At 43.6% G+C, this 27972-nt stretch overlaps 1 pseudogene; it reads left to right on the top strand.

The window, feature by feature from the left end:
- The window catches only part of LOC144769647 (IgGFc-binding protein-like), a 1000379-nt pseudogene that overhangs the window by 552297 nt on the left and 420110 nt on the right, over nt 1-27972 (top strand).

Raw genomic sequence — 27972 nt, 5'->3', positions numbered from 1 at the left:
TTCTGAGCAGACCCGTGGGCACCAGCACTCTTTGTTTCGCAAATTAGGAACTGCTCCCACCTACCACCAAAGGTGGAGCATTGAAAAATTCAATTTGGAAGATTAAAGGGGTATATCAGAAGGTCTTATTTTGAAAGTAGTCCAAAAACAGGATTGGATTTATGCAGTTCACGATGGAACTTATACAGAATCTTTGGTTCCATCTGCAGCCAGTGAAAGGCCCTCATGATTGTAGTAAGAGTTGGCTACATTTGTGTGCAGTGATCATCCTTTTCTGTATACAGAGACTGGAGAGAGGGGCAGCTGTCTATCAAGTCTGTGGGTACTACCAACAGGATTACCTCAGGTTTACTGTTATTAAACTTGAACCAGTTTTGGTTCCTCCAGGGTTCCATATCTTTAAAACTAGATAGAAAACTGAGAACTTTTACTGAATGTTTTCATCATCTTCATAAGAATGGTATATCACGTGATGCCTAGATATGCGATTTATCTGTAAGATCTTTATGTAGATTTTGAAAATGCAGGGGGGAGCTACGACAAGTAAGTATGTGTGTTAAGGACATAAGAGACCAGAACAGAGAAAATTAATGCAGGCTCTGTGTTTAATGTACACAAAATTACTTAACAGAAGCAATAGTGCTTCATATGGGTTTCCATCAATGGAGCAGGGATAGCAAACACTATTCTATTATATGTAACACAATTAGCACAGAACATGTATTGTTTGTTGGCTTGTTTTCCTAGATCACTCAGACTCAACCATTAATTTTACTGAAAATTAGGAAAAAGCTTAACTTGTTAAGCCATGTGTGAACTATCCAGACTCATGTGCATCACACTACAGACACAACCATAGAGAAATGTCATAAGGAAAGTGCACATAGAGTTGAAACAGTTTCAAGAGCATATATTTGCTAATGGGTTCTCTGCTCTCTCTCTTTATTTCAGGCTCATCCTGTGGAGCTAATAGTTACTATGAAATATGTCCTAGTGGCTGCCCCACCACCTGCTACAGCTTCACTTGCTCAGTGGAATGCAATGCGAACTGCAAGGAAGGCTGTGTATGTGACGAAGGTTTTGTACTCAGTGGTAGCCAGTGTGTTCCAATCTCCCAGTGTGGGTGTGAATACAACGGCATCTACTACAAGCCTGGAGACGTCTTCTACCCAAATGGCCTGTGTACCAATCAGTGCACCTGTATGGGAGGTGGACTCATTGATTGTAAAGCATTTTCTTGCAAAGCTAATGAGGAGTGTAAGATAATAAATGGTATCCTGAAGTGTCAGCTCATTGGTTCGGCCCAGTGCTGGGCAGCAGGTGATCCTCATTGTCACACTTTCGATGGGCTGCCGTTTGATTTTCAAGGTACCTGTACATACACACTGTCAAGAACCATCTCCCTCATAAATGCGCTGGTCCCCTTCACCATCAGTGTGGAGAATGAAAAGTATGGAAACGGGAAAGTGTCGGTGACTAAGATGGTAATGGTTGACGTCTATGGATACAACATTATGCTCCTGCAGAACAAGAAAGGAGTTGTCAGGGTAAGCCAAGGTCATGATCTGAAAATGCGTCAGTTGTTGCAAAGTTCTAAACTAACCCTAACTCAGTCAGTCATTCATATCATTTAACCCTGTTGCTGACGTTCATTGTGATCTGCAAGTTCTGCATTAGGTCAAGTTGGATAGACTAAGTACCAATAAACTGGTAACATTAGCACATTTAAAGGCATTCAGTGCTATATATAAGCAATTTATTATACCTTATAGTCCAATATCCATGGAGTTGAAACACGCAACTGCCCCGTCCCTCCACAAGTTTGACCTCCAAAGGCTATTGACACTTGCACTTAAATATTGATCTTTTATACTGACTTGAAAAACTACTGGAGTTTTATCAATATTTAAATTCCATGCATTTACTTATTTATTTGGCTCACAATGCACACAAATTATGACATAATCACTTGACAGCACAAGTAGGGAAGGCTAGAACAGCAGGATCTATGTGGAACAGAGATTGGGGATTAATAATCGAGGAGACCCTGGGGATGAAAAAGTTTACTAGGAGAAGAACAAGATTCTGTCTCTCAAACAGGAAGGGTGAGTGGTTTAGAAAGACGCTGCTTGTGGATTGCACGGTAAGTGTGTGTGTGTATGTGGGTATGCGTGTGTCTATGGACTATTTCAGTCATTACACTACTGAAATGTTATTGCTCAAACACTGCTAGGAAAATAAACATGAAACAAACATCTCTCAGAACACACTTAATAATGGCCCAGCTATGGACACTGGGGTAATGGTGAACTTTACAATCACATTACCATAGTGAGCTTAATTTTGTATTGTGACACTCTCAACATAGAGGGGAATATTTATCATGCAGTTGCATCGCCCTTGCCCCACACAATGGAGCTCAAGGGCAACACAACTACTAAGTAAAATTTAGGAAGCCACGCAAGGCCACCTGTCATGGCCCTGCATGGCCTGATAAATCTAAGTTACTCTGCCTCAGAGAGCCATTCCATGAGTGGAATGTGGGTTTTCCCATGCATCTGCCCATGGATTTTGACACATTCCCTTTTTTATCATTACTGGTATACCTGGATATGCATCAAAATGCTACTCCTCCCCAGGTGAGATGGGGCGAGGAGAAATATCTTTATTTCTCCTCATTCTGCAGCACACATAGAAAGAGGAAAATGCCTCAGAAGATTGTTGTTGTGCAGGAAAGTGTCCCTTCCTGCACAAAAACAATCCTGCTTACAATTCAGGCATCCTTGCACCATGTGCATTGGCAGTCAAAAGTGTGCCAGTGCATGGAAACGACATGAATGTGCTGTATAATGTTAAGTACGTTGTATTCCTTCCCTTTCGTGCAGTGCATCCAGGTAGCTGGCTGCCCTCTCACGAATCCTTGATCAATATGTTTAGAATCTTTGTCTTTTGCCTGTAATTGAACTAAAACTAAAATGGAATAAAAAGCAATGAACATTGTCCCGTGGTAATTGTAAATAACTTAGACATAACAGATATTTCAGCAAAATGTTTACAGTGGGCGTGCTTTTGATGTACTGCAATTTTCCTCACTAACAATTGAGATGACAAGCAATCTCAAGTGTAATAATACGTGAGCCAATAACGTCACATTTTACTTTTTGACAGGTGAACGGAATCAACAATAACCTCCCACTGACCTTGAAGGAAGGACAAATTCAAGTCTATCAGCAAGGGATCCGAATCATTGTGCAAACCGACTTCGGCCTAGTGGTCAGCTATGACCTGGTTTACCACGTTGTGGTCACTGTCCCTGGCAACTACCAGGGCCAACTCGAAGGCTTGTGCGGTAATTATAACGGGGACACCAAAGATGAGTTCATGCTGCCCGACAAGACTCTGGCTCCAGATGCCACCAAGTTTGGCACCGGATGGCGAGTCAATATTGCAGGTGTGAGCTGCAATGAAGGCTGTGGCGGAAGTGGCAATGCCTGCCCTGTCTGTCCGGATTCACAGATGAATGTCTTCAAGCGGGTCAACTACTGTGGCTTCTTCAAGCAAACCGGCGGTCCTCTAAGCGCCTGCTACGCCATCATCATCACGGATTTATACTACAACAACTGCCTCTTTGACCTATGTGCGGGCAATGGCGATCAGAACATCCTGTGTCACAGCATCCAAAGTTATGTGGCTGCATGCCAGGCTGCTGGCATCACTATCAAGGCCTGGAGAAGTGCTTCCTTCTGCCGTAAGTATACCTAAACACCATACTTTCCGATCTAGCCAGCATTACTCCTCCCCTTTTTCAATCTAAAATATCTTTTCTTTCACCTTGGTATCAATATTTTCTTTGCTGTCTCTCATTTGTCAAGCAATTTACTCTAACGTCATCTATCTTTGTGTTTCAATTCTTTTCCGGCTAGTTACCTCCACTGCCATCATACTAAATTGTCAAACTGGATGTATTTCGATACTTATTATTCCCTGTTTCACATATCGAGGTCTCACTGAGGTTCTCCATGTTCTGCCAATCTTTCTGATTTCCCGCTCATTGGGTCATTTTTGTTTTTATTATACGTATTGAAGCAACTGTGTGTCCCCTTCTTCCTGTTTCTTTCTTTACCCCCTTCCTTTGATTTATCCTGATGTTATGCTGCTTCCTCACATTTAAACCTCTTTCCTGTTGCACACATCATGCACACTCTTTCTCTGTGCCTCTGTCTCGGTTTCTCTCTCTCTATCCCTTCTCCTTATTTTAGTTTCCTAATCTTCCTTGTTCCTTCGTTCTTACACTCCCGCACTGTGTCTCTAACTAACTTATATTCCATCCTTATACTGTAACATACTCTATTCGTAGTAGGCATAGGCCCTTCCCCAACATAACTGATGTCTTAATTTCCTCACTATTCAAGTAATCTTTTGTTGTGCATGGCTCTAGTAGAGAACCCCAATCATTAATTTCAGTTTCTGACTCTCATAATCCACTGCTATGACAGAGCAACAGATGATAACTACATTGTTTACCCACTGATGTCTTAAGGCCTTCCAGACTGAAAGCAGAAAGCACAGCTGCAACAGGGGAGGAAGACATGATTTTTGGAGGAGTAAATACCAAAGAATTTCTGCCATGATTCTTCCTGTATGAGGAGCAAATTAAACCAGTTTATAATCCTCCAGATTTAGCACCTCCTGCAAAATCAGAGGGTTTCCTCTAGAGCACTTCAGTACTTGCTCTTTATCTTCATTACAATATAATATCTTTGTCTCCATCCCTTCACCACATATATCATTTATTTGTCTCCTATCATCACCAGATGCTGAGTTGGCACAGGTGGTAGTCAGCTTTATAGGGACACCAGAAGAGTCTGGGATGTCAGAAGGGGAACCTCACGCTCTTTGATGGCCCAGGACTCATTTGTTGTGCCTCCTTTATTTATGGATTTTATACTATAACAGCTCTGAATGAAATGAAATGAAAAGAATGAAATGAAAAGAAAATGTATAAAGCGCGGTGGTTACCCTGAGGCGTCCCAACGATACAGACAAGTGCAAGCTGATGAGAAGAGAAAATTAGTCAGGGTGGGAGAACAGTAAAGTTTTTAACTGTTTGCGGAAGCAGAGTAGATTGGATTCTGATCGTATATTGAGAGGGAGGAAATTCCAGAGTTTGGAGGCATTATAAGAAAAGGAGCGGCCTCCACTTCTGGATTTTTTAATCCTGGGGACTGTGACCAGCTAAGAGAAAGCTGATCTGAGGTGTCTTACAGGGTTGTGAGGGGTAATCAAAGAATGGTTTATGGGAGGACCGGTTTTCCAGTAGGCTTGGTGGGAGATACAGAGGGTCTTGAATTCGATTCTACGACTTACTAGTAGCCAGTGTGAGGTCCTCAGGCCGGCCTTTATTGGGAGACGCTGGGGGATTTGGAGAAGGGTTCGGGCCGCAGCGTTTTGCACCACCTGAAGAATGTTGAGAGGGCTTTTCCGAAGTCCAATCTGGATAAGATTAGGCCTTGAACCATTATTTTCCTTGCTTCGAAGGGTAGTAAGGAAAGGATCTTCCGAATTAGCCTAAGAAGGCCGAAGCAGGTTGCCGAGAGATTGGTGGCTTGGGCATTGAAGCTGAGGGTTTTACTGAGCCATATACCACAGCTCTTGATTTTTTCCCTGGGTGAGGGAGGCGCGCCCAGGGAGGGGGGCCAGAGTGATTTGAGAGCTAATGGGGAGGGGTTTCCTAAAAACATTAGCTCGGTTTTGTCACCGTTCAGTTTCAGGTATGATTGGGTCATCCAGTTTGAAACCTCTTCCAAGCAGGTCTTAAGGTTATCTGGGTTTGTGTCAAGTTAGTTGAGGGAGACCACCAACTGGGTGTCGTCCGCGTTTGTGATGATTTTGATACCAAATGGACGGACCACCTCAGCTATTGGCCCCATGTAGACATTAAACAATGTGGGGCTCAAGGATGAGCCCTGAGGGACACCGCACGGAAGAGATTTGCTTGGAGAGATGGAAGAACCCTCAAACACCTGAAAGAAACGGTCAGTGAGGAACGATTCAAGCCAAGAAATGGCCGTGCCCGAAACCCTGATGTTTGTAAGCCGTGAAAGAAGTGTGCTGTGATTGACGGTGTCGAAAGCGGCACTGAGGTCCAGGAGGATTATGGCCGCTGATCCACCCTGGTCCAAGATCTTTCGTGCCTCCTCCGTCACTGCCAATAGCGCCGTTTCTGTTCCATGCCTGGGACGAAAGCCAGTTTGGGAAACATTGAGTAGATGGTTAGATTCGATGAAATCTACCAAAGTGGCATTGGCGAATTTTTCCAGTACTTTGCTCATCCAAAGGAGCAAAGAGATGGGCCTGTAAATTTTTAACTCGGACTGGTCGAGATTAGTTTTTTTTAAAAGGGACCTAACCATCGCACGTTTCCAGGGTAATGGAACAACGCCTAAGGCTAGAGAGGAATTCAGTAGGTTGAGCACTGTGGGGAGAATGATGTCGTTGACCATGTACCATGAGCGTGGGGTGGCTGGGTCATTAGGAGAGCCTGATTTGACCTGAGGTATTATGGAGTTTAATAGACTGGGGTTGAGTGGTGGGAAGGCTTGTAGGGTGGCCGTATGGTGAGTGTCAGAGGTCGGAGCAGTTGGAGATCGAACAGTGAAGGACGGGGACGTGAAGGCAGAATAGATGATTTGCATTTTTTCCGTAAGAACTCTGCTAGAATGTTACAGCGGACTTGCGCGTTGCCTGGGTGTAAGGGCTGCTTGGGGCGCTTTAGCAGGGTTTTTGCGATCCTATAGATTTCTTTTGGGCCATTTTGATCTCCTTTTTATCTCAGAGGTTCAATAGTTTAGAGTGTGAGTGTGCTAAGCTATATATCATATCTATCAAGGATTGAGGAGCAAAAGTAACGCCCCCTGGAGCTCTGTTTATTAATGACGAGAAAGCTATAACAGCTAACATCACAAGTTGGCTCCAAATGCTGGATCTGCAGGGCATTCTCTTTCCCTAAAGGACATTTGCATCACACTTTTAAGCAGGCCTTCATTCTATGAAAGGCCTGGCTTCAGAATGTGGAATCGGGCCCCACAACAAATTATTTTATATTTGCTGAGATATTACATTTTCTGTCACTATCTTTCTGCTAGTGGTAGGGTTCTTGGTTTTCACATAAGTTGGCCAGTTTACCGAGGTACACAGAGTGAAATGGCACCCAATGTTTATAATCACCCAGTCTCTCCAAATCTCTATTGCCATTGGCTTGAATATATGAATGAATGACTAGAATTTATAAAGCAGCCACCCAGTAAGTGCGTCCAGGCACTACCCAAAAATTTAAGCCATATTGCTGGCTCTTAAAAGTTAGAGAACCAACATGTTTTGAGTTGCTTCCTAAAGAAACTCTGATTAAATGAAACAGAAAAGGGATAGCAGCATATTCTATGCTTTTGCTGCCACATAGTTGAAAGACATATATCGAACAAGTGTATTTTAAACTTAATTTTTAAACATATCTTGTCAGTGTTGCTCAAATTGTGTTTTTAACTTTTGGGGGCATAACGGGCTGAACTTACCTGCTCTATGCCAATCTCCTATCCCCGGTCCACCGCAGCTACAGTGTGCTGATGGAGTGGAGGGAGTGGTTGTAGATGGATACTGCTTCCCCGGAACACTCACTTCCGGTGGGACACCTTATGCCGCCATTTTAGAGACGCGCTTTAGTTGCTCACTGGCTCGCCCATTGCAGCTTGAAAACCAGCTGATGGTGCCACGAGCAGCGTACGCGCGCATCGTGCGCGCAGGCGGCATGCCACAGACAAGCCCGTCTGCGCCCGTCCGCGCTCGGTCGGGACCAGGTGCCAGAACCCCTGGTCCCCCACTGACTTACTCGCAGAAGAATTACGGAACTTTGCTACTAGTAAGTACACCCTAGATGCCAATGCTATGGTTAAGCTGCAGGCTGAACATCTACTGAGGAATAACGGGGCTGAGATTATTTCCAGGTCACCACACTTATTGACCCAGGAAAATGCTTCTCCTCCCATAGCACTGGGTCTGAAGGTAGCGGTTCTAAACACACGCTCCTTACAGAAGCACCATCGTGATGTCTTTTCCTTGCTGCAAGATGGCGATATAGACATTTTGGCCCTCACGGAAACCTGGTTAGGGGACCTGTCATCCCCAGACATTATCGCAGCACTCCCAACAGAATTTGATGCCCTCTGGCAAAATAAACCAGGGGACACTAGGGGGGGGTCACTATCCTTTTTAGAAAGAGTCTAATGGTAACTAAGATAATGGCAGAAAATTGTGATAATGCCGATATTTTGTGGGTTCAAATTTCCTTTAAATCATCCTGCAACTTACTCATGGTGGTCTATCGGCCTCCGAGGACCACCCCAGTTTTAATTACCTTTTCTTGGAACTCATTACCAACCTATGCTCTAGATATAAACATCTTTTAGTAGTCGGTGATTTTAACTATCATTGGGATATAGCACAGAGAGAACCATTAGCGGGCCAACTTGAGACTGCTATGCTCTCAATGGACCTTCACCAACTGGACAACAGCCCCACCCATGACAAGGGCCACACTCTTGACCTTATTTGGACATCACAGCCTTGGGCAGACATAACAGATATTAGCCCCTGTGCCTGGACCGATCATTCGCTACTTAGATGTTGGGTTCCAAGTGATAGTCAGCTACTGGAGCCCCCACCTACGTGGAGAAAGGTGAGAATTTGGAAAAATATTGAGGCAGATCATTTAATAGCTACTCTGCACTCAATCCCTCCCCCAAGGTCTAAGATAGCAAATATTGACCATGAGAGTGAAGCTTTGCTGACCAACTTCCGCCTAGCTATAGATAGGAGGGGGCTCCTTGGTTCAATGAACCATTGAGGGAAAAAAGACAATATCTCTGCCAAGCTGAGAGGTGGTGGCGTAAAAGCTATGATTCAACAGAACTGAACACCTACAAAGCCCTTTTTACCTCCTACAAATCAGTCATTCTAGTCAGTAAAGTGTAGTATTATGAGGGAAGGATTGCTGCAGCAGCGAATAGACAGAAAGAGACTTTCGCAATTTTGAAAGAATTGAACCAAAAGGCCGAGAAGAAATCTACAGTTGCATCGTTAGACTGTGATGTCTTCCAGGATTTCTTTCTTCAGAAAGTCAAAGATATTATTTTGGAAATTGCTAACACCCCGACTGACCTTGGCTCCCTCCACCAGACCCTGCCCCCTCCCTGCCTCGGCAGTCAATTTACTAATTTCCCTAAAATTGATTCAGTCACCCTAACTTTATTAGTGAACTGCACTAAATCAGGCTACCAAGCAGACGCCTGCCCTCTGAGGATTTTTCAAATGGCCCTGCCAGGGCTGGCGAAACAGATCCTTGAGCTACTAAACAATTCCCTGGAAACCAGCTACCTACCAACTAATCTAAAAGAAGCCAGGGTTATCCACCTGCTGAAGAAACCAGGTGTATAAGTTTTCACTCTAAAGAACTATAGACCTATTTCACAGCTCCCCTTTCTGGCCAAAGTGTTAGAATAACATGTACTAAAAACACTTTCAAATTACTTGGAGGACCACCAGCTACTTGAAGCTACACAGGCAAGCTTTAAAGCCCATCATTGCACTAAGCTAGTGATGCTGTCCGTCCTTGACGAGCTCAGAGTTATGGCTGACAATAATCAGCCGAGTCCCCTGATTTTATTAGATCTATCAGCAGCATTGGATACTTTCACGGGGTCACGGAGAAATCTATAATATCCCCCGCGACTGACTCTCAGTCTCCTCTACAGGACTGGTCCGGGCCCTTTAAGGGAAGCCTGGACTTCCCGGACATAGAACCCACCCCTCTGATGTCAGAATTTGTCGGCCTATCATCGCTGGCGTCCACCGAAAAAAGGGCGGACACGGAAGACGCGGAGCTGTTGGCGTTCCGAAGCAACACCGAGCTGAGGAGAGGAAGCAGACCGGAGGAGAAAAGGACCGAAGTCGCCGAGCGGGAAGAGAGGCCAGGAGGAGCGGGGACAAGGAGAGCAGACAACGGAACCACAGAACGAGAGCAAATCCCGAAGGAACCACCGAAGGAGAAGCCAGGAGGCCACCGTCCACACGTTTCGCCCAGCCACGTTCTTGGAGACGCGTGGCTAAGCAAGGTACGGGGCCGATTTAGAGATCTTCTACATTTTAAAAGGGGGGGAACCGGGTAACAGAGGGTGAGGGAGGGGTTGTCGTTTCGGGGCAAACGTTTACTTTGAGCCCTATTCTCGACACCACTCGGGTTAGTGTATTTTGGTTTGTCAATTGGTGACGGTTTCTTCTTCCTCACGGACGTTACCCGCACACCCTGCCCCATAACCAGCGTATTATTAGAGCAGTGAACTAGCTGCCCCCTCTCCTTTTCTTTTGTTCCACACGGGCGAGACGGTGACGAATGAAAGAGCCGGCCAAGCCTTGAAAGACTCCAGAAGACAAAGCTGGAAGAACACTCCCCGACCAGGACTGAGTTAAACCCCATATTGTTAACTTCTAATAAACCTTGGTTGCATCACTATCTACCTATTGGCTCCTTCCCTCCTTGTACAACCATAAGGTTACAGATACGGTCAGCCATAACATACTGCTGAACCGTCTCACCAACCTGGGCATCAGTGGGATAGCACACCAATTGATAAAGTCATTTCTGTCTGACCATACTCAGAGGGTTCAGTTGGGTGAGCACACATCGGACCTGGGCTCTCTTGCCTGTGGTAACTAAAGGGCTCTGCGTTATCTTCACTTCTTTTTAATATCTATTTGCAACCTCTTGTGGAGACCTTGGCACACATGGATTATCAGGTATTTAATTACACCAACGATACCCAACTCTTTATCCGGAGTCAGCAAAAAAGCTGCTCAGATATACAGTGAACTGGATGACGGCCAACTCACTGAAAATAAATCCTGATAAGACCGAAGTGCTCGTTATTCCAACAAGTAATAACCCCTGGTGTGATCTTTTCTGGCCTCCGGAACTAGGTGCTGCCCCGGTACTAGTTCCGCTTGTAAAAAGCCTAGGTTTAAAAATTGACTATGAGTTATCTATGTCCAGCCAGGTCACTACGGTGGTAGGAACCTGTATAGGATTATTAAGGCAGTTACGGAAACTTGCTCCTCTCCAATCAACATCTTCATTATAGTCGATTTTTTCCGCCACTGTCATCTCTAGGTTGGATTATGGTAATGACTTTACATGTGCCTTTCCCAGAAACTTATCAGGAGATTGCAGGTGGTGCAGAATGATGCGGCTAGGTTTATTTTTAGACTTCCTAGTAAGACACGTGCTACCCCTCTGTTACATAAATTACACTGGCTTCCCATTAAAGAGAGAGCTTAATTTAAGGGCTTATGCATTGCAATCCATGGCCAGGCACCTAGGTATATAAAAGATCGCCTAGAGAAATATGTTGCTAGCCAGACTCTGCGATCATCTGAGGCCTGCCGTTTAACTCCCCCCAGGTACACTGCTAAATCTAAAGGGGATAGAGCATTCTCTGTTTTGTTTCCACAGATTTGGAACAACTTACCTGAGTAACTGCTTAGGGAACCTGTTCTCCTCACTTTTAGGAAACAATTAAATCGTTCCTATTTAGAGAGGTGTTAACTAAAGTGTAATTCTGCCACTAATGCTGCTTTTTCATCTGCCCTAGTGACTTTCTCACTTTTCTCTATAAGCGCTTAGAGACCTGAAGGCGATTTGCGCTATATAAAAGGCATATAACATAACATAACATAATATGTCACCCCTTCTAACCTCTTTGAAATTGGGGATTTGGAGGAGGTTTAAGTGGAGGATCTCAAGCATCTGTAGGTGTATTGTTTAAATCTAGCTTTGATATATTTGGGGCCTAACCCATAGAAAGCCCTGTGAAAACAATCGGTTTATTGCCCTTGGGAGCCAGTGCATTTGCTTAAAGTGAGCTGTCATATGCATGTAAACACCATTGGGCCAGCTGCGTTCTGTACCGTCCGTAGGCGGATAATAGGATAATTTGGTAGGCCAAGGTAGAAGCTGTTTGCAAAGTCAATCCATGAGGTAATGAGAACATGCGCTACTGACTTTAGGGATGGTAACAGATCTTTGCATTAAAAACTGAATGCCTGTGACTGAAAGAATTTATGGACACAAAGACAGTTCAGGGTTAAAATGTACTCCTAGATGTCTGCAGTATTTTATTGCTGTAGATGAGGAGGGAGTTTCTCTGGCCAACAGTAATTGGCAGAAAAGTCATTGATCTTCCCAGATGAGAGTAATTTCATCTTTTGCCTCTAAGTAAATCCTGTGTTGTCTCTCCTTGTCATATACCCATGAATCATATGTTTTTCTTACTTCTCCCTCCAGCCCTCATCTGTCCACCAAAGAGCCATTATGCTGTATGTGCAGACATCTGCTCCACATCTTGCGCCGGAATCGCAAATCCAGCTCCGTGCCCAACATCTTGCATGGAGGGCTGTGAATGTGATGATGGATACGTCTTCGATGGCAAAGGATGTGTTTCCATGGAGAATTGTGGCTGCTTCAAGGATGGAAAATACTACAATGTATGTTTCATTATTACTCTATATACCTAATTAGCCACTGGCGCAAAAAGAATGAGAAGCTTGGGTGAGGAATGATGATGCATATCATTTGGTTTCAATGACACACAATGAGGTTCTGTATTATTATCCAAATCTCTCTCTCTCTCTCTCTATATATATATATATATATATATATATATCTATCTATATATCTATATATATATATATATATATATATAGATATATAGATAGATATATATATATATATATACCCTACTGGCAGTTGGGGATGATTCGTGAAGCGGGGGCCGAGAAAAAAGGGAGGTCCCAAAACGTGTTTTCCCCATGCAATTTTCCATAGGACCTTTAGCCAGGGCTACAGCCCGAACGGCTGAACGTTCGGGCTGTATCCAGTGCAGTGTCCCGGGATGGGTACCCGGGGCACTGCAGTAGCTGGCCCTGGGGGATGGCGGTCCCTAGGGCCATTAACCCCTTCGACGCTCATGACGAGCTGGGCTCGTCATGAGGTAGCCTCCTGGCACGCTCATGACGAGCCCAGCTCGTCACGTAACATGCGAATCCGCAAAATCCAGCGTACGGGCGGAAATCATGCCGCACGCATGCGGTTAAGCAATCTATATTACTTATTATTATGACTAGTGCATTTTTTCGGGGACATTTAGATTGTATATTAACTGCTCTTCGATTTTACATGTTCTTGTGGCTCAGTGCCTGTCGGAGCCATCATATTGCGAAGGTCATTATCTCCTCTCATTCCCAGTACGCCTTATCTTGAATTGTTTGTTCAGTTTGTGTTGTTTATGTTCAGTTCTTTATTATGGTGGTTGTTGTTCTTGCCATCTCTTTCCATCATGTCCTTGCTTCAGAGATGTACATACATCTCTTCATCCCCATTCAATCTTGTTGGGAATTTGGTTCTGAATCTAATAAGTAGCTTGGATTCCATTCTTCGCAATCTCAGGGTTCGATTCCCCCCCCCTCTCATTAACAGGTATCGTTGCCAGTCCAAAATAACTCATGTCATTCCAAGTTTTTCCTGCATGGGTTAACATATGCATATGTCAAGTCTTTGTTTTGAATCACCCTTGTGTGTTCAAGGATTCGTACTGCCAATGTAACACTTACCACATTGGCATTCCAAACAGTAAACCACATGTGTGGTATTGCATGTGATGGTGTCTTCAATATTAAAGACCTTTCCTTTTGGATCACTTACTCCTTGTATTTCTGCCAATTTTACAAGCCTTACAATGGCTACATTTTGTAAATCATTTTTGGAGTCCTTGAAACCATGTCACAGGGCGTTTATTTACAAAGTGACTATTGACCAGTTTGTCTGATAAAGACGGTGCTTTTCTGTATGAGATTTGCGGCCAGTTCCCTAGTTCTTTACCAATGTTGGGATCTTTTGTTAAAATGCTCCAGTATTTTTCCAGAGAGTTTCGAATTTTGGGGCTTTCTTTGCTAAAAGTCATCACCATTCTTATTGGCTCCTTGGTTTGGCCCTCCTTATTTTTCTCCTTCCTTCTTATGTAGTATACTTGTAGTATCAGACCTCGTCACAGTTCTTGCTTTCATTTCTTTGTTTCATTGAACTTGAGTTTCTTTTCTTTCGCATTAGAACATTTCCTTTTCATTCTAATGAATTCTCCATAAGGATTTTTTTTCTTGACACTATCTGTATGAAAGCTCTTGCCATGTGAAATGAAATGAAATGAATTCGTACTTGTATAGCGCAATTATACCCTGAGGCGTCTTGGCGCTGTATGCATACCGTTGTGGAACCCTTCCTGGCTTTTCCCTGTGAAATGCCCACTCCTGGCCACCTCCAAGGTGAAGACAGGCATCCCAGCACTGTTGGGGCCATTGTGGAGATTAAGCAAGCTATTGCCCAGAGTTGCAGAGTGGGACCCGTGATTAGAATAGGCACCGAGGCGAGAATTATCAGGTCTGAGGAAATTGAGCCCAAGACCCGCCGAGGCAGGAATTGAACCCTGGTCCCGGACCAGACCTCTGCATCAGGGTCTGCCGCTCTAACCATTGAGCCACACTTCTCCAATGTAACACACTGTTAGTAGCTGCACTTTTCCTGTGAACAGTGGTTTAAATGTTGTTAGATTCTACATATACTTTAGTGTCAAAGAACACAATTTCCTTTGAACTTATACTCTATGTGAATTTCAATCCAATGTTGTTTTCATTCAGTATGTTCAGGTAAATCAAGAATTCTTCCTCAGTTCCATTCCATAGAAGGAAGAGATCGTCAATGAAGCGTAGCCAAAGAACTATTTTGGCTACATGGTGGTCATTTTCTTCTCTCCAAGCTATGGTCTTCACCCACCATCCCATCACTAAGTTCTCATAGCTTGGAGAGAAGAAAACTCCCATGGCCGTACCACATCTCTGAGAGAAGATCTCCTTATTAAACAGAAAGATGTTATTTCTCAGACACATTTCAATCATGTCTAGGACCATTACACAATGTTTTAGTTGTTCCACTGGCTTTTGTTTTAGAAAGTATGTTATCGCCTGCAGTCCTATATCGTGGTCAATCGAGGTATACAGGAATACCACATCAATCGTCACTAGCATATAATCTTTCTGCCATTGGGTATTCATTAGAATTCTCAAAAAGTCCCCTGTGTCTTTCATATAAGACGTTAGAGTGGGTACCATGGGTGCCAATATGTTATCTACGTAGATGGAAACATTTTGATACAAAGATTCACAACTGAAAATGATACGTCTTCCTGGAGGTCTAGTTAGAGTTTTGTGCACTTTCGGAAGGAAGTATATTGTTGGCATTACAGGTGCATCATTCTTCAAAAATTGAACCTCTTGTTCCGTCAGCAGGCCTTGATTCTTCCATACTTTCAATTTGGCATTAAGATCTTGGATTAAACTATTTATAGGATTGTTCTTCAATTTTTCATAGTTATTCTCATCTTTTAATTGCCGCATGGCTTCTGCAATATTTGCTGTTTTGTCCTGAATAACTATATTACCCTTTTATCAGTGGGTTAAACACGCTGATTTCCACTGGCTTTTGTTTTAGAAAGTATGTTATCGCCTGCAGTCCTATATCGTGGTCAATCGAGGTATACAGGAATACCACATCAATCGTCACTAGCATATAATCTTTCTGCCACTGGGTATTTATTAGAATTCTCAAAAAGTCCCCTGTGTCTTTTATATAAGACGTTAGAGTGGGTACCATGGGTGCCAATATGTTATCTATGTAGATGGAAACATTTTGACACAAAGATTCACAACTGGAAATGATATGTCTTCCAGGAGGTCTAGTTACAGTTTTGTGCACTTTCGGAAGGAAGTATATTGTTGGCATTACAGGTGCATCATTCTTCAAAAATTGAACCTCTTGTTCCGTCAGCAGGCCTTGATTCTTCCATACTTTCAATTTGGCATTAAGATCTTGGATTAAACTATTTATAGGATTGTTCTTCAATTGTTCATAGTTATTCTCATCTTTTAATTGCCGCATGGCTTCTGCAATATATGCTGTTTTGTCCTGAATAACTATATTTCCCCCTTTATCAGTGGGTTAAAACATGCTGATAAAGGGAGAAATATAGTTATCAAGGCCTGCTAACTCTAAATTCTAATCCATCAACGGCAGTTGATGTGTTTAAAAAGAGTGACAGTGTTCTTCCGAAGAGCCCTGGCATATAATGGAAACTTTAAGCAATCAGCCCAGAGCAAGCTTCAGCATTGGTGGCGCCTGGTGTGAAAGTGTTTGTTGGCAGCCTCCCTCCTCCTTCAGCACGGATTGCCACATTTCCACCCTCCAACGGTGCCTTCACCTCCTCCTAGTCCTTCCTCACATTTATTTTAGGGCGCTACTCGTCACAAGTAGGATGGCATAGCACTTTACATTAAACACACAAACGTACTATACAGAGACAATGTGGAAATCGAAGTATTGAAATGTTGCATTAGACAACGAGGGATCAAAGGTGTACTAGTAGAAATTGTATGTTGCGGATGTTTAGTGTGGAAAAACACAAACTCAGGATTTAGATTTTAACTCAGGGGTTGGGTCGTATATACAAATAAGAATATATTGCTACCCAGAGAAACAGTTTTTAGCAACCTCGGAATAGGAATAACTTTCTGAACTCACCCCTTACAGTTTGCTTGTAGTGCTTCAATGCTGGTTCATAACTCACTGTGTTACATTCTAAGGATTGTAATTTATGAACTGCAGGTAACAAAAGGAGGTCTGTGACAAAAAAAATCCCATCGACCTCACTACAAATGAATACAAATCTATAATAGGCATGTAACAATTTTGGCTCTGCAGCAAGCAAATTAAACCTTTATGATACTTTATGATGAGCAGGGCCGGCTTTAGCGCTGGTGGCGCCCGGTGTGACAATCATTTTTGGTACCCCACACACCATGACCGCCTCCCTGAATTCTCACACTTCCACTGGGAAAAAGTGCCCATCATCTCTCCAATCATAAGTTATTGCTAAACACATCGCACTTCCCTGAAGTCAGCACCCAATCCACAGGTCAGCGCCCGGTGCGGCTGCACCATTCATTCTCCTCTAAAGCTGGCCCTGATGATAAGGGAAAACCGTGATTGGGCTGAACACAGGCCGCTACAGCCGATAAATTAACTACCAGAGTCAGCTTGCCATCATCATTATGCTCTGAAAACTGCTGGCCACACAAAGATCTCTACAGCAGGTGCCTTAACAATGCAAGATATTTTATAATTAACCATCTTTGTGACCCAATTAAGTAAAGTTAGCTAACACATTGCATAAAAAAGTGTTCTTCTTCATCTTACAGTTCTCACTAAAGGATCACTACTGAACTACATAATTTTCATGCAGCTAATTGTATGATGGGCTGTGTCAGGTTGCAGGTGGTGGCCTCTGCAGTCACTATTGGCATTGGATGACAGACTGTCATGAAGGCAAGATCCATAATGTAACCTGGTTGCTCAAGCTTTCATCCATCTAATGCTAATAAGACGAAGACTACTCATTAATAAGTTCCCCTATTTTAAAATCTGTGAGTCACACCTTTACAATGTCAGCTGTAAACCTGTTAATATTAATATTAATAATAATAATAATAATAATGATTATGATGGTGATGGTATTAGCAACATTATGAGCAGCTGACAGCTTAGCTGTCCCACAATGTTCTCCAAGTTCTCAGAGCACGAGTGCATTAAAACACCCACATTCCACACTCAAGTGCTAGAATTTTGTCATTAAGAAAAGCTGCCCCAAATATGTTTAAGGTTACCCTTAGAACATAGACAGAAGTGGAAGCAGACTCATTTGTGCACTGGTGCTGTGGCTGGCTTTGCTACCTTTAGGAACTTTTTCTACGAAGTCTCTAGGCCAAACAATGTCCTCCTCTGCAGTGCCCCATCTGCGCATCCAGTCTAGCTCATTTTGAATGTCGCTAGGTTCAGTAAAAAGGCTACAGTGCTGTGGGATTGGCCTCATATTGGAAGATGTTTATTTCTGCTCTATGGGGTTTCACTCTACTGTGTTGTATCTTTGCCCTAATCCTACCGAGGTACAGGTGGATGAGACATTTTGCTTTCTCAGGTGTTATCTCTTGGGATAAGTAAAGTTTGTCTGCACCAATGGTGTGGGCTATCAACAAACATATATAACATAACATTTGCAGTTTGGGTGCCCACGGTGGTCATGTGTTGATACTATGTGTTGCATAGAAGGGCGCTGTGTACTGCATGCAGCATGCTAGCATTGGACACCGTGGGGTGTGAGAGGTCCTTACACATACGTTGCAAAAATGTCAAAACAGGTTTCATGGAACTAGGCGGAATTCTGGTTTTTACAGAGCATGAGAGCACCCAGGCTAGGCTGAGAGTGTACAACAATATGGGAATACATAACTTAAAAAGCATTCCTCGGGTGTAGAAGGAAACTTCAAAGGAGAAGTTTGTTGCCTGGGCACCCAGAAATGTCTTGGCTTGATGAAGTGCAAAAGAGTCTGTTTTTTAAGAAAAGAAATTGTTTGTAAAGGAAACCTGCAGTCTGTGTTCCCGTGATTGGTCTTGTTGAAGTTTCTTTTGGAAGTTTCAACTAGAGGGGTGGTGGCTGCTGTAACTATGGTGCACATGCAGTTAGATCATAGAACTGGGGGTAAGAGCTGTTGGTTGTAAGTTGGCTTGGAAACAACATAGCGTTAGACAATTTTTGAAACAATTCCTTTGGTTTTTTTTTAGGAGTACACTCTATAGCTTCACTTGTGCATGAAACCTTCTAGTGAGGTACTGGAAAGTAGTGGTAGCACATTTAGGAGATGGTGAGTTTAAACTGGTTTAGCACTACAGTGTGTGTCATTTTATCGGTGCAGGGGGGTTCTTTTGACCTACATGGGCTATGTGCAAAGTGAGGGGAAGTGAATGAATGTTCAATTTTTAGATGCTTAGTCAGGCAGGTGTGTCCTGGCCAAATGCTTTAGCCATACTTCAGAGAGGTAGACACAGGCCTCTCTCCATTCCATCTTGATGGTGGTAGGCATTGAAAATATTACTCGGTAGGGCCCTTCAAATTTGGCTTGCTTCCACATCCATGCAAAGTTGGGGATGTAGACCTCTTTCCCTGGCTTGGGTATTAGGTAGGGTAATTTGGTGTTTGCCCTTTAGTGTTTTGGTGGTGGACCTGTCTTAAGAAGACCTGTCTCGGAGAGGTGCATGCGTAACTCACCCCCCAATGGCTGAGAGCTTGCTTCAAGCGCTTAAGTTTTCCCAGGTTGTTGGGATGGGTGTCCTCGTTAGCCTACCCATTACAATCTTGTGCAGTGTGAGGGAATGATCGCTGCTACATGTGTTTCTTAGTGCAAAGAGGGCTTGGGGAGGCAGTGGAGCCACTTTTTGTTGAGACTGGTGCAAATCTTGCTTGTTTTGTTTTTTAGCAGACTGTTGAGTCTCTCGACCGAGCCGTTACTTTGAAGGTGGTATACTATGGGCAACTTGTGAGAGATACCTAAAGGGGTGCAGAAGTGTTTAACCATGGAGTTGACAAAGTGTCTACCATTGTCTGATCGAATGACGTCTGGCACTCCCCATCTCAGTATCACTTACCTGACAAGGAGCATGGCCACTGCCTTGGCATTTCATTGTACGCAAGGGCCATCCTCGATCCACCAGGGTGGATGACTATCAGGTATCGATAGTTAGCACATTGGTTGATCATACCGATGAAATCAATATGTAGGGCTTTGAATGGCCCTGTAGATTGGGGAATAGCTGACAATATAACCTTGAGTTTGGGTAAATATAGATTCACAGACTCACTCAGTGTGTTGGTGGGTGTTGTTTTGGTAAGGCTATGATAAGTAGACTGTGGGGCTTAACAGGCTTCACGGTGGGTGGGTGTCAGTATATGAGGTCTATGAGGTCTTGCGCGGTCTGTGTGCAACACCTAGCCAGCCATCGTTTCTTCTTGTCAGATGGGGCTGTCTCTTGTAACTCCCTCAAATACAAGCTTGCTGTCTACGTGTATGGTTTATCGCCTGAAAACCTGGTCTCCTCAATCTGCTGCAATGGCAGTATGCAAGCTTTGCTAACCTTTCCATTTGCTGCAATTAAACCTTTCCCCATCCTCTCTGGCTATATTCTCTCTTGGGACCAGTTGGTATTCTTCGTGTGCCTGGGGCCAGTAGCAGCAACCCTGCTTTCGTCCCACAAGTCTAGTCTGATTGTGGGCATCGGGTTATGTGGCTATCAGGTGTTCCCTCCTCAGGCCAGGGAAATGTGTGTGTTTTGGTAAGTGCATGCCACTCACTGCAGTGATTGTCTAGTTTCCGAGCCTGTGTGGGGATCCTAGCTTGCAGGTGGTCTAGCAAAGTCTCCATGGTGGGATTAGGAAATAATTTGTTAGGGGGTTTATAAGGTTATGACTGTTTTAAGTTTTTCAAATAATTGCAAAATCAACTGGTTATTATGAGCTCTATAAAAACATTGCATCGCAAAAAACGCTTAACAATTGACAACGACAAGTGTGTACAAATAGTTATTATTTCATGAACACAAAACTCACTTGAATGACATAAAATTTAAACATGAAATACATTGTCATGATTTTAACAGCACCACAACAACAATAATGCATAAATGGAAACCTGAAAAAACACTAGAAGAAAAAAGATTGACAGAAAAAAATGATTATTGTGTCCCAAAAAATCTTAGCCGACTACTAGCGCTTACAATCAGAGGAGAGGGATACTCAGTGTAGTTCACAGAGCCAAGTGAGCCTGATAGTCTGTGAGCATCGGCTTGGGGAAATAAAATAGCAACAATTTGTGTGGAGAAAAAGGAACAACTTACAATTATCGACACAAGCTATACCTTAGTCACCAAGGTCAGAATTTTTCCCTAACATCCAAAGTACACCCTTTATCACACCCATGGGTCATGTGTACCTTCTATGTCATTCCCAGCAGTCCAAGCAAAACAATTCACTGCCTCACTTCTTTTAAACACTGTCAATGTTAAGAAACCGATAGTCCCTAAGAAATCTCTTTCAACTAAAAAATAAGATCAAGGTAGTGACCCTATATAACTCATCAAGGGACTACATGTATCATTTGTGTCCACTCAACGGTTCAAGCTAAATAATTAGTTGACCCTATATAACATACCAAGGGCCCGGGTGTATCAGTTGTGTATGCTCAACAATTCAATTGAAAAAAACTGTAGCTACCTTCACCTGCTCTAGCATGCTGACTGGGGAAAAAGTGATCTATGCTCTTGTCCTAGTTTGCCACATGTTGGGACTAAAGATCAGATGTAGTTTCATACCCTGTGAAGGCTGCCTCTGGATGGACCTCCACCCCATAGATTCAACAGAGCTTCTAATCAAATATAGCATTTGCTTACTTGTCATGTTGCGCAGATGTGAATCCATTCAGGCAGGGGTCCTTCCTTCAGCAGCAGTCGGGATCGATAAACCAATCTCTCCTATATGGCTTAAAAAAATGTAGCTCAGATATAAATTTACCTTGAAGAAATGAAAAGAGAATAGGCATTCAACAAAACAGAAACAAGTTGGTTTATTTAAATGCAGCAGTTGGGAGAGAATCAACAGAGTCGCAACTGAGGACAGTCTCGATGCACAAAGGTTTTGGCCACATATATATACAGTTTGTGGGGTACAATAAACCAATCTGAAATTCTTATACATGTTTACCAAAGTCTAATCATGAACCATAAATCGAACCATCTGGTAAGGGGATGCAGATGGTTCTCAAATTTGCGGAGAGCTAGTGATAACTATGGTATGCATTGAGAGTTCCTAACTATATGTGGCATCTGACTTTGTGGTATTTTGGAAACGTGCACCTTTGGCAAAACGTGTTTTTTATGGGGCCAATCTTCTCCAACCTGTTAAGTAGCTGTCTATCTGTTAGATCGATCTGGGTTTTCCTGTATGCACATATGTCTTTGGGCTACGTGTAACCCCATCTGTGGCCTATCAATCATTAGGCTTGGGTTTGGTTGCAAGGCCCGTCTGACCACAAATCTCTGACTTGGAGTTGATGGGGAAGTTATGTTGGGTGAACACTTAACACCCAATGATACAAGTTCATTATTGTGTGTACTTAAAACCCGGCGTTCGTTGTCATCATATTTACTGACATTCTCATTATTATGTGATCAGTTTTTATAGCATACATCAACATCATCCTTACTGATATTAACATGGTTATGTGTGCATAGATTACAGTGTACTTCTACATGGTCTTTGCTGGTATTAACAGCTATGTGTTCATAGGTTATGGGGTACATCGTTATTGCATTTATTGGTATTGCTGTTGCTACAAGTGCATATATCATGGTGTATATTGACACCACATTCACCAATATTAACACCAATAAACAAAATAGATAGCAAATACTATAGATAAAAGGGAAGAAATAACATTAATTCATTACAATGTCGGTCGGATCTCAGTCTAAAAGACATCTAGTTGCATGGTCCGACCTATGCGTTATGATATGCGGTAGTCACAGGCAGTGGGAGGAGGGACGGACCAACGCTTCCGATGGGCTCAAAGAGCCTGTCTCACCGTCGGTCCGAACATAATTATGATGTCCCTTTCGGACGGCCTTCCCATGGCGATGTGTCAGGCACCACATGGATGTCTGAAAACATAATTTTTTTTAATGTGTCTTGTGCTGCGGATCTTTTCCGGCCACAACTCAAGCCGTAATGGAAAAATGTATGTTTCCAATCACCTCATGGGCAGTCGCATCCCAATTTGTTGTATGGAACCGCCGAGTACTAGTCGGGTAGTTTACATTCCGAATCGATGTTGGTCAGACTGGCATCGTAATAAGGCCCTTAATCTAATTGCCACTCTCCAGTTATAGTTAGCATTTCCAAAGATAGGAATTACTCTATTAGCTCCCTATTAACTTTTCACCCATTTGACGAATCAACACAAACCTTACCAGACCTATGGCATTTTCTACATTTTGAGATGATGGAAATTTTTGTGGTGAATCATTAAGTGGTGCAAAGATAACATACATGCCAACCCTACCAATTCAGATGGGGGACTACCCATTTCATGATTAGTCTCCTGCATCCCGATTCCTGCATTAAAAACCCGATGCCTCTGCGAGAGGGACTGGTCTTGAATGACTCAGAGTATGCACTCCCAGGATCCTGCACCTGCAGGCCTGTGCACAACATTTTTGCCAGCAGTCAATGCTTGCCATTGTGTATTTCTGATATTCAGCCCTGCAGCAGCACACTTGCAAAAAGACCCGATTCAGGTCTCAGTAGATGTCAATGGGAAGAAAATATTGACCCCATTACTTTTTTTTAAAAATCTCTCACTTTAATCTTCTGAAATGTTGGCATGTATGCAATAAAAGTGGCCTCCCAAAATGCATTTTACCACAGTTGCATTGTCCATAGACTATAGTATTTGATGTTGCTGAATGGATTTACATGAAATTTGTCAGGATTATACCTTTGGTGCACCTTACCCTGCATTTTTCTGATCCCGCTGCGCCAAGATGATTCTTTAGCATTACTAATAAATAAATATATAAAATATTTTTTTAAGTTATAAGGCATTTAAGCATAGTGACATCTGTCACCTCAGTACTTTTGTAGGATTTCACCAAATTTTGAGAAACCTTTGCGGTACATGGCCATTAATCTAAATAGAAAATATATGAGTACATTTCCCTACTTATTACCGGATGTATGACGTTACAACGCATACTTTTACAATGCCTACCATTACACCGCGGTTTTTACCACGCATACCATTACAACACATAGCGCTTTGGGGTGCTGGATAGTGAATAGTTAAATTTACTATCCAGCATTTATAGTAGGGAAGGTTATTGGATAGTAAATTAACCTATTCCCTATCCTAGAGCGCCCCCCAGAGCAATGCGTTGTAATAGTATGCATTGTAAAAGTTGCGTTGTAATGGAAGGTTGTTGTAAAAGTTTTGTTGTAAAGGTTACATACCCTTATTACCACTTTAACAAAGTGGCAATAGGTAGGGGCCTACTACTTACCTATATCTAAGGCCCTAACAGCGTATACAGCCAAAGTGTAGTAAAAACAGTATAGCTGCCTTTTTATTCTCTAAAAACAGCCATTACCCAAATATATACTGGCCATTGTCATTGCCATGTACTACGTGTATTGCAAAGTTATCACGGCAACCATGGCCCAAATGATAACTAAGACCCAGCTGTATTATGGGATTGCAGTACCCTTGTGTCACTCAAGGTGTCGCATGAGCAATGCAATACTTAAGTCAGAATTGCAAAGGAACACATGGTCACCATACGTAGCCCTGCCTTGATTGGTTAATCTGGCGATAAACAAGGCAGAGTAATTAGCTGTTTTGTGTTACTCTGCACACCATCATTTAAATTGCTGATAGGGTTTTATATACATCAGTATGCCACCCCACTGTAGCCACTCCACTATATGCTATATCACTCTACGCCGCTCAACTCTACTCCTCCCTATTGCATGAGACTCCGCTGTGCGCTACTCAACTCTACACTATTTTCTTTTCTTTTTATTTTTTGCTGGGGGTCGAGTAACTATTTTTTTTTGTCCTCGTTTGCCATAACCTCTTTCCATAAAGAAAAGCCAACCACTGTGCATGTCCTACCTTGAGAGACAAACAGATCTTTTATGTCCTCACTTACCCAGACACGATTCGATTAATGGCAGGAGACCAAATCATAGAAATGGAACAGAGGGAGGGAGGGGCACGCCCCTTATTACTCCATCAAAGTATTTCAACCTGAAGGACCTATTGTTGTGTTCGAAGGGGTAACATCCCGAGGTCCATGGAGTGTAGTACGCATAATCATAGGACCCGGGTGGAAAAAAAAAAAAAAACCCGGGACTCCTATCTCCAATGAACCAACAAGTCCCAAAAAGACAGATTTCGTTTACTGCAGGATCTGGCCAAGTCAACCTTCGAGGTTTCATATAACAACGTTAACCAGCCTGCATGCGATGGAGCAGTAGAATCCACACAAAATTTACAAATTTGTCGTCTTGCCAAAATAATTGCGTAAAAGAGGAGAGTCTTTGCTTGGCCGGTAACTCTCATCTAAACCAAAAATTATTAATGAGAGAGTGATGGTCAATGTTGTATTTAGGATAGACTCCAGGGTGCCCTTTACTTCTTCCCAAAAGAGCGTAATGGCAGGGCAGTCCTTAAACATATGTATATCTGATGCTGCCACTAGATTACATTTGCTACACTTCTTTCCTGGGAGGAATTTAGAGAGCCTTAGGGGGGAGAGATAAGCGCGGTGTAAGGTAAACAAATGATTGCACCTGAGCCAAGCTGGTTTAACTACTCTATATAGAAAGGTGAAAGATCTCATCCATAAATCCTCGCACTGAAGGCCCAATTCATTTCCCCAAAGCTCATCTGGGAGAGTTAACTCCCCATCCGCCTACTCCAGTATATTCCAATACCAGGTCGCCACCTCTTTACCTCCCTCTCGCCTTTCTACCAGCTGTTGTTCAAAATTGCTCTGTTTCCCCAGTTTGACACCCCTCCTACCTATAGCTCTGGCCCAACTATCCAACTGTATAAATTTAAATCTGGATAAAGCCGGGCCTACCCTATCCCGCAACACTTCCTATTCTTGACTGGCTGCATAGGGTCACGTGGGCTTTGTCTCATAGGTCCACCGCTATTTAACCCGGATGTTTGGAATTTCATCTGTTTAGTTGCTGGTGCCGGGTGCATGATTCAGATGCCCCGTACTTAATGCTGTGGCTTTTTTAGGCTGAGACGCTTTTAAACTTTTTTGCTGCATGACTAATATGTTGCATAGGAATTTTAATAACTGTTAAAACTGTGACCTTTATTCTGTGTAAAAGCCGCTCCTTACCTCCCCTACGCCGCTTCTGCCAGCGCCCCGTTCCACCACATGATCTCCCGCTTGTTGTGGAGGGCGCCGGCAAATATCTGCTTCCCCTGCCCTGACTGGCTGCATAGGTTCACGCGGGCTTTGTCTCATACGTCCACCGCTATTTAACCCGGATGTCTTTCTCCGCGCACAGTGGGCGCGCGCCGAAGTCCCGCCTAAGGCCAGCCCGTCTGCGCCCGTCCGCGCTGAGGACGCGCAGGGAGCTGGGGAGGAGACTGCAATTTTTGTTGGCCCTCGAGTAAGTGTGACTTATTCTTGCCAGGACTTAGCTGCACTTAAGCCTCCCAAACTTTCCTGCCATCATAAGCTCCCTCCTGAGGCTTTCCTCGGGTCCCCCGGTTGCTTTTGCTACACCGGTAATATTGAGTCTAAAACCCCTGACATTTCTGAAATACGGCCTTTCGCTAAAATTTCAACTGCGCCCAATGCAATCTCGGAGCGGGGGTTCCCTATTAACGCAAGATCATTAGTTAAGAACAACATTGTTTTTAGTGATTTTGTTTCTGCCAGGAAGCCCACATGGGTCTTCATCACAGAAACATGGGCCTCTGACTCCTCTGGCCCGGAACTCGTTAACGCCATCCCTGAGGGCTACGCGTTAGCCAGGATGGATAGAGTTGGTCGCAGAGGAGAAGGTTTGGGCATTCTGTACAAGGTCTCCTCCATCTGTCGTGTCACAACTCTTTCCTCCCCCTCGGATTCCTTTCAGGCCATCTATTTCTCTATAACCTCTTCTCCCTCTGTTTCTTTTTCAGGTCTTCTGATTTATAGACCTCCGGGCCCCAGAGTTGGTTTTGGTCATAATTTACTCAAAATATTAGAACCCTATTTTGGTAGATCCCATCCGACCGTTATGGGAGATTTGAACTTCCACTTAGAGGATCTAGGGTCTAGTGATACTCTCTCCCTGGTGGACTCCCTGGCAGCATGCAGTCTCCTGCAACTGGTGGACAGCCCTACCCATCTAGCTGGTCACACACTGGATGGGGTTTTTTCCAACGACCCCAGACTAACGACAGGTCCCCCCATCTCTCTTGTGTGGTCTGATCACCTGGCTGTCCCCCTGGTACTAAAATCCCCTTCCTCTCCCACTAAGTCCCATGACACCAGGAAAAGGGAGACCAAGCGGAATTTCAGGAGTATTTCCAATGACACCCTTGCCCCCCTTATGGTTAATGCCAGGATATCCCCTACAGGGGACGTCAGTGCCTCTGCGCTGGAGCTCTCTAACGCCATTGCAAGAGCAGTGGATTTTCTGGCCCCGGTCTTGTATCTCTACTCCGCTAGAAAGAGACCCCCGGCCCCCTGGTTCTCAGAAACACTCAGGCTCCTTAGGCAGGGCTGTAGGAAACAGGAGAGGATCTGGCGAACGAGCTGGGACTTAAGGGAAAAGCATAAGCTTCTCCTTAGAGAATATAAAGCGAAGGTAATCAAGGAAAAGCAGGCCCATTTTTCTAACCTAACGGCCTCCCTTACTTCCCCTAGGGAACTGTTCTGGATTGTTGATTCCCCTTGTACTCTGCAAACACCTGACCCTATTGTGGGTTCCCAAGAGTTGTGTGATAAGATCTCTCTATTCTTTCACTCAAAGATAGCTGATATTCATGCCACTCTTGAATCACAAAGGGTTCGGCTGGGCTCCCCTCTCACTCTAGGGAAGTCCTGATGCCCCATTTTCTCGAAGAGATGAACCGTGCTATAACTGAAGGTATTTTCCCATCCTCTTGGAAAAAGGCAGTAGTCAAACCTCTGCTGAAAAAGCCGACTCTAGATCCGGAGATATTAAAAAACCTTCGCGGAATATCTCTGGCTCCAGCAAAGATGCTTGAGATACATCTCAACCAACATCCGACTGCCTTTTCTGACACCTCCGGCCTTCTGGACTCGTCACAACATGGCTTCCGGACGTTCCATAGCACCGAGTC

This window comes from Lissotriton helveticus, chromosome 7, assembly GCF_964261635.1.
Source record: "Lissotriton helveticus chromosome 7, aLisHel1.1, whole genome shotgun sequence".
Lineage (NCBI taxonomy): Eukaryota > Metazoa > Chordata > Amphibia > Caudata > Salamandridae > Lissotriton > Lissotriton helveticus.
The sequence above is the reverse complement of the archived record's forward strand: the minus strand, read 5'-3'. Positions and strand labels throughout refer to the sequence as shown.